Below are 16,453 nucleotides of genomic sequence, written 5' to 3'. Positions count from 1 at the left end.
ATGTTAGCATGCCAACATTCGCTAATCAGCATTGAACCAAAATAACTGCTGCAGCTCAATATATTTTAATAATTAAAACTAGTCTATGCTTTGCTATACTATGCTAGCAGCAGAAGATAATGGACATTTTCCATCACCTTAGCTCCTAACCTGAGAGTTGAGCAACTAAACCAAAATGTATGCTAACTACCAGAAAAGAACCAAAAAAAACCAGTTCTACAATGAATCAGTTATTGGTCGTTGATAACCAGACACACACACACACACACACACACACACACACACACACACACACACACACACACACACACACACACACACACACACACACACACACACTCACACACACACACACACACACACACACACACTAGACGAAGCATCACATCCAGTAGAACCATGGCGAAACAGAGAAGAAGAAGAATTGAAAGCTTTGATGTCTATATGAAGGTTGCCTCATTCCTCAGAATTATACTAACCAAGGAAGTTGCTACGATGCTTCTTCTATATCTTGTTCTCCTCCTCATTTGCCTCATTGAGTTCCAGTTTCTCTACATCTACAGTCGAGGCTGCGGGGTACTTCCTCTTCTTTGTTCTATTTCATTTCATTGTTTTCGACTCCTCATTTACTCGACTCCTCCTTTAACTCCTCATCTAAAATCTCTTCAGGATTCAGCAGAAATCCATCCTCGACACATTGTTTCTGTTTTCCATGAATGTAAATCCGTCTGTCTCTCTGCTTCAGGCCTAGTGTAGTCCTTGGACTTCGACAGTGCAGACGCCTTTCTGCTTGCTCCTGCTTTTCCTTACTTTTTTTGATTATTTTTCCTATTCTTCCTTTCTGAAAACCTCGAGCAGTGGGTCCTAGACATGAAGTTATCACTGGGACGGTTATTCTTCAAAAATAGACGGAGGGCTTTGGCCATATTTCAGTAGTTTTACGACGACCTCAGTCTGACAGTAGCGTGGCCTAGCAACAGATAAAGCCTAGACTGCTGGTACTGCGTGCTACTTAGCTTTATCTAGTTAGCAGCAAAATCCCTCTCCTCTCTACAGATGACTTCCAAAAACTTCTACAGAACATCGCCGTGTTCGAAATAAAAATGCACCGGTTGGAAGTTAATGTGGAAGTGAATGGACTATGTGGCAATGACACCAGTTTTCCAAAAGAATCGACAAGGGCATGCTAACTCACAGCTAGTTAGCAGCTACAAGGATTCCAAGGAACAGGAGGGCTTTGTGCTGGGTGATAAATCTACAAGTGGTAGTCTTCCTAAAAAACCAAGCGTGCCACTTCAGAACAGATATGCTCCACTGACACAGAACCCAAGATCTTTTTCTGATGACCTGGATAACCTGTCTTCTTCACACAGCAGGGTAAGGACCAAAAGTTACTCGGAAAGTAAAAGGCTACAGGGAAAGCTAACGACTAGGCCTGCAACTCTGATAGTGGGTGACTCTGCTGTGAGAGATTTAAAAAGTCTAAACAAAACCAAAGTACTCTGTGTTCCCAAGGATATGGTCTCTGACTTGGCTAACCAGATCCTGCATATTGGGGCTGAACACCCGACTGTGAAAAATGTGGTACTGCACATTGGAACGAATGATGTCAAACATCAGTCAAACGTGCTGAAAGAAGACTTTAAATGTCTCTTGAAAACTGTCAGCTCTCTAAATGCTGAGGTGTTCATCAGTGGCCCTCTACTGCCAGTCAGAAGAGGAGAGATTCAGCAGATTGTTTGCACTGAACACGTGGCTCTCAACTGCCTGTACTGAACATTCTGTCCATTTTATTGACAATTTTAACTTTTTCTGGGACAGCAGACATCTTTTTAAAGCAGATGGACTTTTTCTGAACAAGTCAGGAGTAAAACTGTTTATTTCCAACATATTCAACTGCCTGCGTCATCAATCTGCTCCCTATGCCAAGATCAAGCAACAAGAGGAATCAAAACAGGAGAAAGACACAACACAGTGCTTAGAAAGCCTTGAAGACCTATCACTGCAGCTGCCTGAGGAGAGTCATGATTATGGGAGACCTATGAGACAAAAGGAGGGTTCTCGACTGCCACCCTTCAACACCCAAACCGCCATCCAGCTTTCTGAGCCCAGACTCCTCCAACCAGCAGCTCAGTGACCGCCTACAATCCTGCCTGAACAATTTCACGAGATTCGCAAGCAGACCTCCGTCCCTGAACTACAATCACTGAAGCAGACACGTGCACCAGCTCCCCCGTATTGATCCCCATGCCTACCACAATCATCCAAAACAAAACGTGCACCACCTCCTTCCCCTTTGAGACCGAATCAGCTGTCTCCGGAGCCTGATAAGGATGTGCGTGTAGAAAAGGCAACAAGCTCTAACTGATATGTGCTGGGTCCAGGCTCAAGGGCGTATGGCACTCTCAAATCTTTCCAGGACATGCCGGGACCCTGCCTGCCAATAGCTTGGCCGATATCTGTGTTGATAGGTTATAGATTACGAATGGTGAATCAGCTTAGAAACAGGAAGCGCTCAACTGTTAGTGTGAATTTATCAAATTTAGCTGCGATTCCACGTCAGTCACAGCTTGTCACACAAAATCAGACTGATAGTGTATTCAACAAGCTGAAACCAGCTTTATCAAATGTCAGGTCGTTAGCAAAACAAAGAGATGATGCCAAAATTGTAGCTTTCTCATCAAGTTATGAGTCAGATGGGCAAATTTATAGAAGGTTAAGAAATTATATTACAGCATTAAATAAAAAGAAAAAACAATTGTACAAAGATCGTCAGGCCATCTTTGTAAATAAGAACTTGTTCTTAATGATCTGCCTGGTAAAATAAAGGTAAAATAAAAAAAAATAAAAAGTATTACGGAAATAAAATTAAAGACATTAAGGATGATAAGAAACAGCTGTGGAGTTTAGTAAATGGCATGATGGGCCGTAAGCCAAAATCCACCTCAACATATCTTGAGGTAGAAGGGAAATTCTTGACTAAACCAGTACAAATTGCTAATTATTTGAATGATTATTTTCTTGATAAAGTGAATGATCTCAGGAGAAATATGAAGCAACCTATAAATAGGAACTCCACTTTTCTAATAAATGATTTAATTATGGAAAATAAGAATTGTAAATTTAAAATAGAGAAAGTGACAATTGCAGATGTTGAATGTCTACTAGGTAAATGTAATGATAAACCGCCAGGTGTGGATAATTTAGATGGTACATTTCTTAGATATGTTGCTAATTTGGTTGCAGAGCCTATCTGCTATATTATCAATTTGAGTATTGAACAATGTATTTGCCCACAGGCATGGAAAATAGCAAAAATTATTCCACTTGCAAAAAATCCAGCTGGACCATTTTCTGGTACAAATAGCCGCCCAATAAGGTTGTTACCAGCATTAGGAAAGATAATGGAGAGAATAATTTTTAACCAAATACAAAAATACTTTGAAGGTAACAATCTTAACACTGATTACCAACATGCTTACCGGCCGGGCCATTCACCATGTACTGCTTTAACACAAATGACCGATGACTGGAAGGTGGAAGTAGATGATAGGAAGTTAGTGGGTGCAGTACTACTTGATTTTAGTTCTGCCTTTGATGTCATTGATCATCCGTTGTTGTTGCACAAGCTAAAACAATTTGGTTTTAATCTGAATGCGCTGAGGTGGGTAGAAAGTTACTTGACCAATCGATGTCAAACTGTTTTTTTTAATGGAAGTTTGTCAAAGATTAAGTCAGTCACTTGTGGAGTTCCTCAGGGTAGTTGTTTGGGGCCACTTTTATTTTCTATTTTTACAAATGATCTACCATTAGTGCTACAAGAATCCAAAATTGTAATGTATGCAGATGACTCGACAATATATGGAGCAGCTTCATCTACAAGTGAGCTGAGTCACTGTATGAACAAGGATCTAGAACAGATCTCAGAGTGGGTCATAAATAATAAGTTAGTACTTAATGCTGGAAAAACTAAATCTTTAATAATAGGATCAAATCATCAGTTAAAAGGTGAACCTAAATTGCTATTACATTTAAACCATATTGAAATTGAACAGGTCAAGGAAACGAAATTGTTAGGTATAACTCTGGATCAAAAATTATCTTGGTCTAAACACATTGATAATGTTGTATGTAAAATGGGAAGGGGTGTGTCACTTGTCAAAAGAATTGTAAAATATTTGCGAAAAGATGTCAGTAGACAAGTTCTAGATGCTTTGGTTCTGTCACAGCTTGATTACTGTTTTGTTATTTGGTCTAGTGCTGCAGAAAAAGATCTAGACAAACTACAAGTAGCTCAAAATAAGGCAGCACGATGTGCACTGCAGTGCTCCTACAGAACCAGAGTGACTGAAATGTTGGAGACCCTTAAATGGTTGAGTGTCAGACAGAGGTCCACTTATACTTTGTTAAATTTTGTTAGGAATATTACAGTGACACACTTACCACATATATTATCACAAAGGTTTATATCGCAGTACACTCAACATAACTATCAAACAAGACATGCAATAGAAAGAAGGTTCGTATTACCCACATCTAAATCAAATATCAGACAGAAAACAGTCATGTACAGAGCCATGGTCAGCTGGAACTCGTTACCAGTCCACATAATTCAGGAAAATTCTCAAGTACATTTTAAAAGGTTGCTAAAACATTATATGAGCATTACAGAGTAACATGTAACTGTGCCTGTGGTTTGGCCTTGTGATGATGGCTAAAATGTGATGACCATTTTTGTTTCACTTCATATACCATTGTTCATATGATGAAATGAGTTGTTCTATTTTGCTTTTAGTTTTGTTTAATGTTTGTTCTGTGTGTGTGTGTGTGAGGACCCCAGGAAGAATAGCCAACGCTTATGCTAGTGCTAATGGGGATCCTAATAAAGAATAAAGAATAAAGGAAAGACATTTTTAATCAATGATTTTATCACCAAGCACAATGTGGATTTTATGTTTTGAACTGAAACTTGGATAGACCAAAATAACAGCACAGCTGTTCTTATCGAATCAACCCCTCCCAACTTTAGTTTTATGAGTCAGGCTAGAATGCATAAGAAAGGGGGTGGAGTTGCTATTTTGTTTAATGATTCCCTTCAAAGCAAGCAGACCTGTTATGGAACCTTTCCATCTTTTGAATATGCGGCCCTTCAGCTGAAATGGTCCTCCCAAGCTCTGCTCATTACATTTATAGACCACCCAAATACTGTGCAAGCTTTTTTGATGACTTTGCTGAACTGCTATCTATAATGTGTATTGACTCTGACCGTCTAGTCATTGTTGGTGATTTTAACATCCATGTTGACAACCCCGAGGACAGAGGGGCTAAAGAACTGTTCTGAGTTCTTGATAACTACGGACTGACTCAGCATGTAATGGTTCTGACGCACAACAAGGGGCACACTCTGGACTTCATCATCTCAAAGTGTCTGAACATCTCTGAGGTTGCGGTGACTGATGTTGCACTCTCTGATCATTCCGGTGTTTTCTTTGAGAGCTCTATTTCTGTTCACACAAATGTTCAAAAAGAAATTACCACAAAAAGGTACTTCTCTGAAAACACAAGAGAAATGTTTGTTCAGAAGTGGATCACATCACTCCAGTTCTGAAGTCTTTACACTGAGAGAGTGGATCTAACATTGCACTGTGACTTTTATTCATGTATTTTATACCTGTTGTGTTTATCTCATTATCTTCGCTCTTAAATGACTGTTTTTAAATGCCTTTTTATAATGTGTTTATACTGCAATATTGTTTTAACGCTCTTAATGTCTTTCATGTTTGTAAAGCACTTTGAATTGCCCTGTGTTGAAAGGTGCTATATAAATAAACTGTCCTTGCCTTGCTTCTTTTATCCTTCCTAGCCATTCCTGTCTCTGCTTCCCATCTTCTTCCATCCTCACAGCAAGGGATATGATCTCCACGACTTCTCCATATCAAAAGGAGTCTGCCATGTCAGGGCGACCCAGAGTTACAGCTCTGTCCCTTGGGTAAAATCTTGAGAGTGGACATGTTGGGCCTGGACGTTACCCGCATACTAACTATGTGGAATCTGCGTGACACTGCAGCCATGGTTGCCAATAAGTTGTCAAGTCTCACTTTCCTGACACATACTGCTTCAGTAATTCTTAAGCTTAGAGTGGTTACTTAACACATTGAAGCATGGCTCAATTTATTCAGCATTCAGGCATCATCTGTACACTGAACCAGACCTGTGTTGGGTGTAACGCGTTACAAAAGTAACAGAGTTACAGTAATGTAATACTTTTAGCTGTAACGCAGTAAAATAATGCATTACTTCTGAAATTTGGGGAAAAATAATAATACCTGTGACAATAACGCAGTTACAACACATTTTAACCCAAAATGATGTGGTGCTTTGTTTTTAAGAATTCACAAACATCGCCAGACATTCCGACACCAGAGAAATAATTGTGCGGGGAGAATAGTAACTCAGTAAGCCTGTTTACTATTGGTTAAGAGGGCTGCAGAAACAGATTCACAATTGAGGCAAGCTTGCAATGCAGAGCTGCAGGCTCGGAGAAAAGAAAAGAAAATAAAACTAGTGCGGACAAACCAAAGCAACAGAAGATAACTTTCTGTCAGTATGCTTGATGCTTGAACGCCGAGAAGTTTAGAAACTCGTAGCAGAGTGTTCACACAGCAATGACAAGGTGAGCTAACGTTGAATAGAGACTCGTTCATATACAGCAGGTCACAGGGCGGTGCAGAGGCTCCACTAACATGTTAATAATAACACACAGAGACGTGATGTTACCGGTATCAACTATTATTCAGCCCACTGAAACGGAGCATGAGTTTAATTTCTATCTCTTTTCCTAATGTTCAGCATGTACTGCCAGATAGATAGATAGCTTTAATTAATGAGCTGCAATAAATTACATGTTAGCATTTAAAGCCATACTGTTGCGGTTATTTTGGTGAAAGTAACTCAAGGTAACTCAAAAGTAGTGTAACACATTACAGTCAGAGACAGTATAATGTTACTTATTACTTTAGTAATAACTAATATGTACTGTATTACATTTTGGAAGTAACTTGCCCGACACTGGATACCATATATTGAAAGACAAATAGCAAATTGAAGGAAAAAAGACTTACAACGTCCACTTCCAGGTGAGACCTTTGATGGTCTTACAATCAACAGATTACAGCCCAGCAATGGGAGAGTTTTAAGGCCTTTATTAGGCAGTGACTCTGCAACGATTATCTAAAAATCTCTATGTACATATATTTTAGAGAATGAGATCAATCGGTATGCAGTCATAAATGAACAACCACTAATACCGAAGGTCTTCCAGTCTTGATATTATTTTTAAAGATTGATGTACTTGAAGGCCTGCATAGAGAAAGTAACAAAGTGACCCACTACCCTGTCCTTTCCTCATCTACCTTCCAATCACAGTTCCAAACCCTGTGTGCTGGTGTATAAACTACCAACGTTTTCCCACAATTTCAGTTCAGATGTTTACTTGGGGTGGGGGAAATAATCAATACGACATAGTATCGTGATACTTTGCTTGGCGATATTGCATCGATACACGGACGCCAGGTATCAATATTTTATTGTATAAACTATTCATATTGCAAATCCAAATTAAAGCTTTTGTAACGATTGCTTTTTCAATCCACTATGGTGCTGAGATTTTTCTTGTGGCCATGAGTAAAGTCAGTGGGATTGGCAGGAAGTTAGTCAAAACAAAGATGGAGTCAGCGGAGAATAATCAGAAATGCGCCATATCGCAATACTTATCATATCGTAGAATCACAATACTATCGTATCGTAGAATCACAATACTATCGTATCGTAGAATCACAATACTATCGTATCGTGGCTTGAGTATCGCATCGTGGGGACCCTAATGATTCCCACCCCTAATGTTTACCATAAAGGGCATTGCAATGACAAGGCAAAGAAAGCGGAGGAACTGGCACAAGGTACATGGATTGTAATGCCTGAGCTTGCACTATTTTTTATTGATTTTAGGTTTTAAATTTGTCTTACATCTTGTAAATTGCATTGTTGAGGAACCTATGACCCACGTTTTTAATTCATTACATACTAGCCTACCTGTAGTTGTGTATATGATATGACAACAAGCCTTTGAATTGAATTATACTGACTGGAGACCAATTGCCATCATTAAGAACCATCACTACCTCGGTGTAACAACTAATCCATGACAAATGAAAACTGCGCTTGTTTGCTTTAGTATTGAAAACAAACACAAGGAAAAGCATTTTGCCAATCTAAGCATCAGTTTCTTGAAGTTCAGGATTGGGAGATGGCAGACAGGGTCACCACTGTAGAAAGAGATAATGCTCGTGGTATGATAGCAGCACAGAGAATATGCCCAGTGTAGCACACACTGTACTGAACAGAGGAGAATCACATAGGCTCTTTGTGACAGATGATTTTTGATGCTTTAGCTAAGGGTTGGAAAATTGTCCGACTTCATGCCAATCAATTAGAAATCATGTTGTAATAAAGAATAATTAAAGTAATAAATGCTCTGATTTGATTACAATACCACGTGTGTTTGTTTTATCTCCCCCAACATACAATTAAATACTAGTATATTGAACTTGTGAATAATCATATATTGTGATTGACACAGTTCATTTTTTAATTGATGGACACCACTAGTGTTGACATAGGCTGTTTAGGCGTTTACTCATCTAGCAATTTGCATTCTGCAGTGTTCACAAACTGCACAAGGTCTCTCCTTGTTCCTTTTCTGTACAGTAAAAAAATGTTCACTGACCACAATGTGCATTGTACAACATCACCATACAGTATCTTTTCAGTAAACAGCCTAAAGTGGAACACTCCCCAGCGGTGCATTTGCATGCGGCCCCATGCAGCAGCGATGCATTAGAGTACCTTTGATAAACAGCCGCCTACAATACATGTTTGTTTGGAAGAGCACTCACAAGGGCTTCAGTCATCTATTAGTGTTCCTCACAATGCACTGTTCTCCAGGCATTTACAGTAAATGTATGTTATGCAAGCCATTTGCCATTTGAAACTGCTCACTAAGAGTCATACATTAACAGAATGACAGCTATAATGACACCAGAGCACTGTAAAATGCTCGTGCTGCTCGTTCCTCCCTTTTTTCTGACGCAACCTTCAATTGTGAGCTTCACTTGGTGCGTCATAAAATGAACAAAATGTATTTATGCACATACTAGTCACTGTCTTTCCAACGTCCTACATATAAATACTGAAAAACATAAAGACAAAAATAAAATAAGACCAGGGTAATAAAAGAAAAGGGTTAGCTGATATGAACTGTTCCTACAAATAGTGTATCAACAACATCAATCCATTATCTTTTTTTCCCCTCATCTCCCTTTTAAATATTACTTGCCAAAACATGTAAATCCCTACCGCTTTCATCACATAACACACTTTTCCCTGTGAAAAGAACTTTAAAAAGTACCAAATCATACAGCCCCCTGACTGTACAAGAGGTTTTATTACAGCGTATATGTTGGCAATGAAAATCTTATATCCCAGGATCCTCCAACAACTCAACATACACAGTGCAAATAAGATAACTAAAGTAATGCAAAAATTAGACAAGAATAAAATGTATAATATATAGATATGTGTACTATAAACAGATATGTATGGCAGATATGTATGATATATATATGCAGGGTGCGATTTGTAGGGGGGGATGGTGAGGATTTCCCCCCCTCTGGTTTTCCTATCCCTACCTCTGCTAAATTATTTTTATCTCCGGTGGGGACAAGGATTTCCCCCCCTTGATAGCGATGAATGCAACTTAACTGCTAGCCTACTTAAACTCTTGAAATCTAACGATCTTCAGTGTCTTTACATCAGAGTAGGCTATTCAGCAGCCTTCTGGCAGACGGTGCATATTTCTGAACGTCATCGAACACAAAAACATTGTAACATTTTTGTGCGGGAACTTCGCAGGAAAAACAGCGCTGAACCAAACATGAAACGCGTTCAGAGCAGCATATCATCTTACTTTACAGGACCCATTTGCAGAATTGTGGATAGAAGAGGGCCGAAATGCTGCAGACAATGCCCCGATAGGAAAAACGAAAAAGCCACCACAAATTTGTCACCAGAGCCGACTGTTTACTTTGTCTAGTTTTCCAGACCTGTCCCTGAGTGTTGACAGCACGTTGTGCTATTTAGTGAATTATTTTGAGTGTTTGATTTAAGTTAATTGGAGGGTCTTTTCATGGAGAGCATTGATGCTGTTCTATGGTGCTTTCTGCCTGTTAGTGCGTACGCATGTTTTTGTGACGTTGAATAGAAATCCATGTCTGGGTTATTAAAAGTTTTGCCATGTTGTGATGGGGACTAATCCACGGACCCGAAAAAAGGGCCTGTCTACTTTTTGCGTTTTTTTCTCCCTAGTTATGCAAGTTAAAAGTCCAATGTTCTTGTCTATGAATAAATAAATAAAAACATCCCCCCCTCTGTTTTTTTGTCAAATCGCACCCTGTATATATGTGTACTATAAACAGATGTGAGTAAACATTCACAGAGCTCAGGAGTTCAGCAGTCTTATAGCCTGTGGTATAAAACTGTCTCTGAGTCTGGTGGTCTTGGTCCGGATGCTGCGGTACCGTCTGCCAGACGGCAGCAGACAGAGCAGATTGTTGCTGGGGTGATGGGGGTCCTTTAATATCCTACTGGCCTTCTTCCTACACCGCTGGGTGTAGAGGTCCTCCATGGATGGCAGCTCCGTCCTGGTGATGTGCTGAGCAGTTTTCACCACCCTCTGTAGAGTGTTACGGTTGAGGGCGGTGCAACTGCCATACCAGGCGGTGATGCAGCCAGTCAGGATACTCTCGATGGTGCACCTGTAGAAGTTGCAGAGTATCCTGGAGTCCATGTTGAACTTCCACAGCCAGCGGACGAAGAAGAGCCGCTGTTGAGCCGTCTTGGATATGACCCTGGTGTGATGTGTCCATGTCAGGTCCTCACTGATGTTTACCCCGAGGAACCTGAAGCTGCTGACTCTCTCCACAGGAATCCCGTCGATGGTGATGGGTGTGTGTGCCTCTCTCTGCCTCTTCCTGTAGTCCACAATCAGCTCCTTTGTTTTGCTGACGTTGAGATGGAGGTTGTTGTCCTGGCACCAAGATGTCAGGGCTCTGACCTCCTCTCTGTACGCCATCTCGTCGCTGTCTGTGATCAGGCCGATGACGGTCGTGTCGTCAGCAAACTTGATGATGGTGTTGGAGCTGTGTGTGGCCAACGCAGTCGTGCGTGAACAGGGAGTAGAGGAGAGGGCTAGGCATACAACCCTGAGGGGCTCCGGTGTTGAGGGTCAAGGTGGAGGATGTGATGTTCCCCATCCGCACTGCCTGAGATCTGCCCGTCAGGAAGCTCATGATCCAGTCACAGAGGGTGCTGTTGAGCCCAAGGTCCCTGAGCTTAATGATGAGCTTGGAGGGCACAATGGTGTTGAATGCTGAACTGTAGTCAATGAACAGCATTCTCACATAAGTGTTCCTCCGGTCCAGGTGGGAGAGGGCAATGTGGAGGGTGAGGGAGATGGCGTCATCCGCAGACCTGTTTGCCCTGTAGGCAAACTGCAGGGGGTCCAGTGAGTCAGGGAGGGAGGAGGTGATAAAACGTTTGACTAACCGCTCAAAGCACTTAGCCATTAATGTCATTATTGGACAACACCAGTAAGAAGTGAGAGCTAAACAATTAGTAACAACAGCAACACATGTTCAATAAGAAAGAAGAAGACACTTGTATGGAGGGTGATCTAGCCCCTAAAGTGTGCAAGAGGTCGAAGCTAATCTTCTTAGTGGCCGAACGGTTGTACTACAAGTTTTGTGCCCAAAACTAGTTTTTCCCATTGACTTACATTGAGGCAACGGTGAATCAATGGATAGTTCCGTTTTTAACTAAATAAAATACCAAGTATGAACACTATTACAACTATATTCAAACCACCGGGTTCTAAAAGTTGTAAAATGTGCTAAAAGCTGAATCCAGAGTTATTTTCACTCTCCGATCATCAGACTGCAGTCAAGAGATGGAGATTGGAGGCGGGGCTTAAGTAAAACTCAAGTGTGCGTGCTCCATGGACCCAGATATGGGTACATTGTTTTCTAGAGGCAGGCCATTTTGGCTTCATGGGCACTGAGCAACTTTCATAGGAATAAACGGGGTCCCGCCTACAATGCTTTATCCAGTTATTTTTACACATCCATGAGGGAAATGTTAACAGTTCCTCTTGTAGTCTATTTTTCTGATATACAGCAAGTTCCCCATCAGGAGAGACTCAGATAGATGTAGTGCCGCTGACGTACTAGCCACCACAGCAGTAAATAAGATTAGTACAAGATTATTTTGTCAGAAAGCAAAGTGCTCTTTCGTTTCTCACTTTCCAAAAGCCATCTGTGTAACGATGTCAAACTCATGAATGTATTTCTTTATCCAGTCTGCTTTCCTTCTCTCCTGGTATTCTGTCCGATCATTCTATCATGCCCTGCTCTCCAGTCCTTCTCAACTATCATCACTCTTTCGTAATCTACTCTACTGACCTTCCTTCTTTCCAGTCCTTCTCTTTTGTCCTTCTCTCCTGATCTGCTCACTAAACCTTCCTTCAGTCTCGTCTGCCTCTCCTGTGTTTTTCAGCCCTCCTTCATACTGTTTTGTGGCCCAAATCCTGTCCTGTCCCCTGCCCTACCACCCCCCACATTCCCTTTAATATCCAGGGTCAGACTTTTTGCTTTCAAAACTATAGAAGTCTATAAAAAAGTGACCCTTCTTTTCACTTTCACAACTTTATGGTCTCAATCTCTAGCTGTCCTCTCACTGACCCCCTGCCCTGCTTGCCTTTCCTGGACCATTTTGTATGGAACTACTCAGCTGAACCTAATATATATCAAGTTCCTCTTTGAAAGGAGGTGCTTGGGTTCTTGTTGAAGTTAGTTCAAATCCGGTGCAGCTGCTGAAACCTTGTTGCCCAATGTACCTAAACTTAGCTTAACTTTTTATTTGTTCAGTTTTGCATCTCTTTTATTATTTAATTTATTCTGACTTCTTCTGGCCTGTGTTTTCAGTCCAACAATCCTTACACAGTAAATTATATATTAACCACAATGCCATGTAGGACAACGTATGTACCCTTACATTTTATCAGGAGATAGTCATATTAAGTATCTAGTATCTATAGTAACCAGACAACTATTTCATTAGGATAAGGAAGTTAGCATTTACACAGTGAAAGTGTGTGATATCAAAAGGAACTACACATTCATGTCTTGCTAGTTTTTGCAGTGTAGAAAGTTGCACTCACTTTTGATGGTTAAATAAAGCGTACATCATCTCATGCCATATTTAGGAGTCCCCCCAGCAGGAGAGCCTTGAACCTGAGGAAAGTCAGAACTTGAGGACAGATTTCCCAATCGCTGGCCCATCTTATCAACCTGTTGCCAAAGGACATGCCGGCACATCAAAGGGCACCCTTTGTTCACAGCTGGGAACACTGAATTATACAACAAAGAACACTCCCGCTGCTTTGTCTTGATCCTGTGACCCCATGATATGCAGGCAGCTATTACTTGATTTGTATGGTGAGTAAGTTACCTTTCATTGATTGGTTGGAAGGTTAGGTTCCTCTCAGAGGGAATTAGATGCAGTTTTAAGAGCAGATAGATATGTATATATATATAAATATATATATAATTAAGAAGGAGCGTAAATAATAAATAAATAAAGTAAAAGCATTTTAAAAATGCATGAATCAATTATTTTTTTAACATGGCCTTTTCATATCACATTAAAATCAAATGACAAAACAGAAAACAAGGTGAAGAGGTGTTTCGGATTTCAGTGTTGTCCAGCAGACCGCAGCATATCATGCCAATCATTTACAGGCTATACCCTGGAATCCGGGATATTAAAAAACATGTGGCCTGTAAACATTTTAAGAAACTGTTATGCAGGGAGAGTAATGTTTACTTAACTATCAAATAGTGATGAAATGGGGAAATGAATCCTAATAATCATTTTTTAACAATCTGCTGCAAAAGTCTTATCTTTCATTGATTAATCCTGTGAATGGACATCTTTCAGTTTAAATATTTGTACAATATGATAAAACCCATTCAATCAACGTGATAAAGTAGTTTCAAAGTGATTCATCCAAAAGAAAAAAGAATCAGAGTCCTCTTAACCAGGGGCGTCACTAGGTTTTAAGGACAGGGGGGGCTAAGCCCCCAGGAGATGCACAGGATGTGAGCGAACGTTTAATTTCACAAACAGCTAACAAAAACTGAGAAATTGCCTTACACTTTTCGGACAGATTTAAAAGATCCTTTACTTTGTAAATGTTTCGGGCCACCATTACATCTTTAATACAGTACTACAACAAACACAGGAAGTACTGTATGTTCACAGCATTAACAACAACAAAAAAATCACATAGTTACAGTGCCCTAATTAACCAATGCTTCTTATTCATTAACAGCCCACATGTATTATCCAAAACTATGCAAAAAAAAGAGCACTGTGTTCTCACTAAGTACATTTTAAAATAACATGGCTACAATTGGCAGTTACTTGGTGGGTGGAAGCATCAAAGAATGTCGTCTGTTTTTAAGGGTGGCAAAGGCCTCTATCACTCTGTTGTGATTTAGGTGCTGAAGTGCGTCTTTTTCAATTGACATGACTGCAAGACTGTGAAGTCTTTTCTGACCCATTGTTTGGCGTAGCCAGGAGTGCAGTCGGCGCAGTACACTAAAGGACCTTTCACACGAGCAGCTGCTTACAGGCACTGTTAAAGCAACTTGGATGGTTGCCTTCAGGGAGGGAAACATGTCTGAATCAAGGAGGTTGTGCACAGTCAACATATCTTTGGGTGAACATCCAGCCTCTGTTTTCCAGGCAAGAAAGTTTCTGGCCACCAGAACCTCCTCTGTTTTCAGGTCAGTGCTGTAGTGTTTGGAAGTTCATTCAAGTGTGATTCACTCAAGAAGTTCTCAGATTTCGGACTGCATGCCTGGATGCCTTTTAGTAGCCCTGCATCTACACTGCAAAATCTTTGCTCAAGCTCGCCAACCATCCTATCCACACACGGGAAAACTAACTCTCTTTTCAATGTGTCTGAGCTGTTCAATTCATTGCGTGCACCTGCAGTTGTCTCCAGCACAAAATCACCCATTTCCCTCTGTTTTTGCCTTGTCCTGGCACCTTCTTCAGGGATACTGAGTGTGTGGCACGGGGCTTTGGTTCTGTCATAAAGCTCTGTGGAAAATGCATCTGTGCGTTTTCCCTTAAGTGTGTCACACACTGCTTGTTTGCAGATCAAAGCTTCTGCCAGGTCTAAAGTCTCTTTCTGAAGGAGCTTGTGGAGTCCTTCGGTTACAGACAGAAGGGCCTGAAACATCAGTAGTGCATAGACTGCTAAGAACTTATAGAGCTTTGCTCTGAGACCAACAGCCATGGGGGATCTAATAGCAGAAAGGCACTCCAAAATGGCAGACAACGTGTCAAGAGCTGCACTGATTGACCGCAACTGACAAGCCCAGCGAGTGTTTGAAAGTTGGACAAGCTCAACTGTTCTCAATCCAAGCCTTGTCTGAGTCTCCATGAACTTATGATGATTCACTAGGGAGGTGCTGAAAAAGGAGTAAACACACTCCAACAAGCTGAAAAGCTCCACAGCCTCTGGGATGGCCTTGCAAGTATGGCACAACACCAGGTTGAGTTTGTGAGCGTAACAATGCAATTAGATAGCTTCAGGGTGGAGCCTTCTAAAATGTGCTTGTACACCTCCAGTGGTCCCACTCATGACAGCTGCACCATCATAAGTTTGTGCTACACACTTAAGCTCTGCAAGACCATTTTTTTTTAATCTGCTGCTGCAGCTCCTTTGCAATGGACTGGGCATCAAATGACTTAATCTCCGCAAGCGCTAGGAAACGTTCCTTCACTGCCCCGTCTGACACATACCTGACGCAAACAGCTAACTGCTCTGATTTGACATCTCTTGCTTCATCTGCCAGGATGGCATAGATTTTGGACTTTGTCATTTCAGATACAATGACACTTGTCACTTCCTGGGCACAACAGTCCATCATCTCATTCTGGGAGGTTGCTAAGGTATACTGAGCATTTGATGGGGGGTTATGTTTTTGCAGAAAAGGATCAAATTCCTTCAAAAGCTCCATGCACGCAAGAAAGTTCCCTCTGTTTGTGCTGTATTTTCCTTCATCATGGCCACGAAAAGGGAGTCCCTGTCTCCCTAACATAGAAGTGACTGCAACAATTCGCCTGAGATATTCTTTTCTCTCTTCTATCTCACTCACATTTGCTGAAGCTATCATCTGTGCAACATTTCCCTGTTTTCTAGTTGCCTGATAGCTCTTCCATGCAACAACACTGTCTTTATGTGTTTGTGCAATCTCATGTTTGTCAA

This window comes from Eleginops maclovinus, chromosome 9, assembly GCF_036324505.1.
Source record: "Eleginops maclovinus isolate JMC-PN-2008 ecotype Puerto Natales chromosome 9, JC_Emac_rtc_rv5, whole genome shotgun sequence".
In the NCBI taxonomy this organism is placed as follows: Eukaryota; Metazoa; Chordata; class Actinopteri; order Perciformes; family Eleginopidae; genus Eleginops; species Eleginops maclovinus.
Note: the sequence above shows the minus strand (reverse complement) of the source record.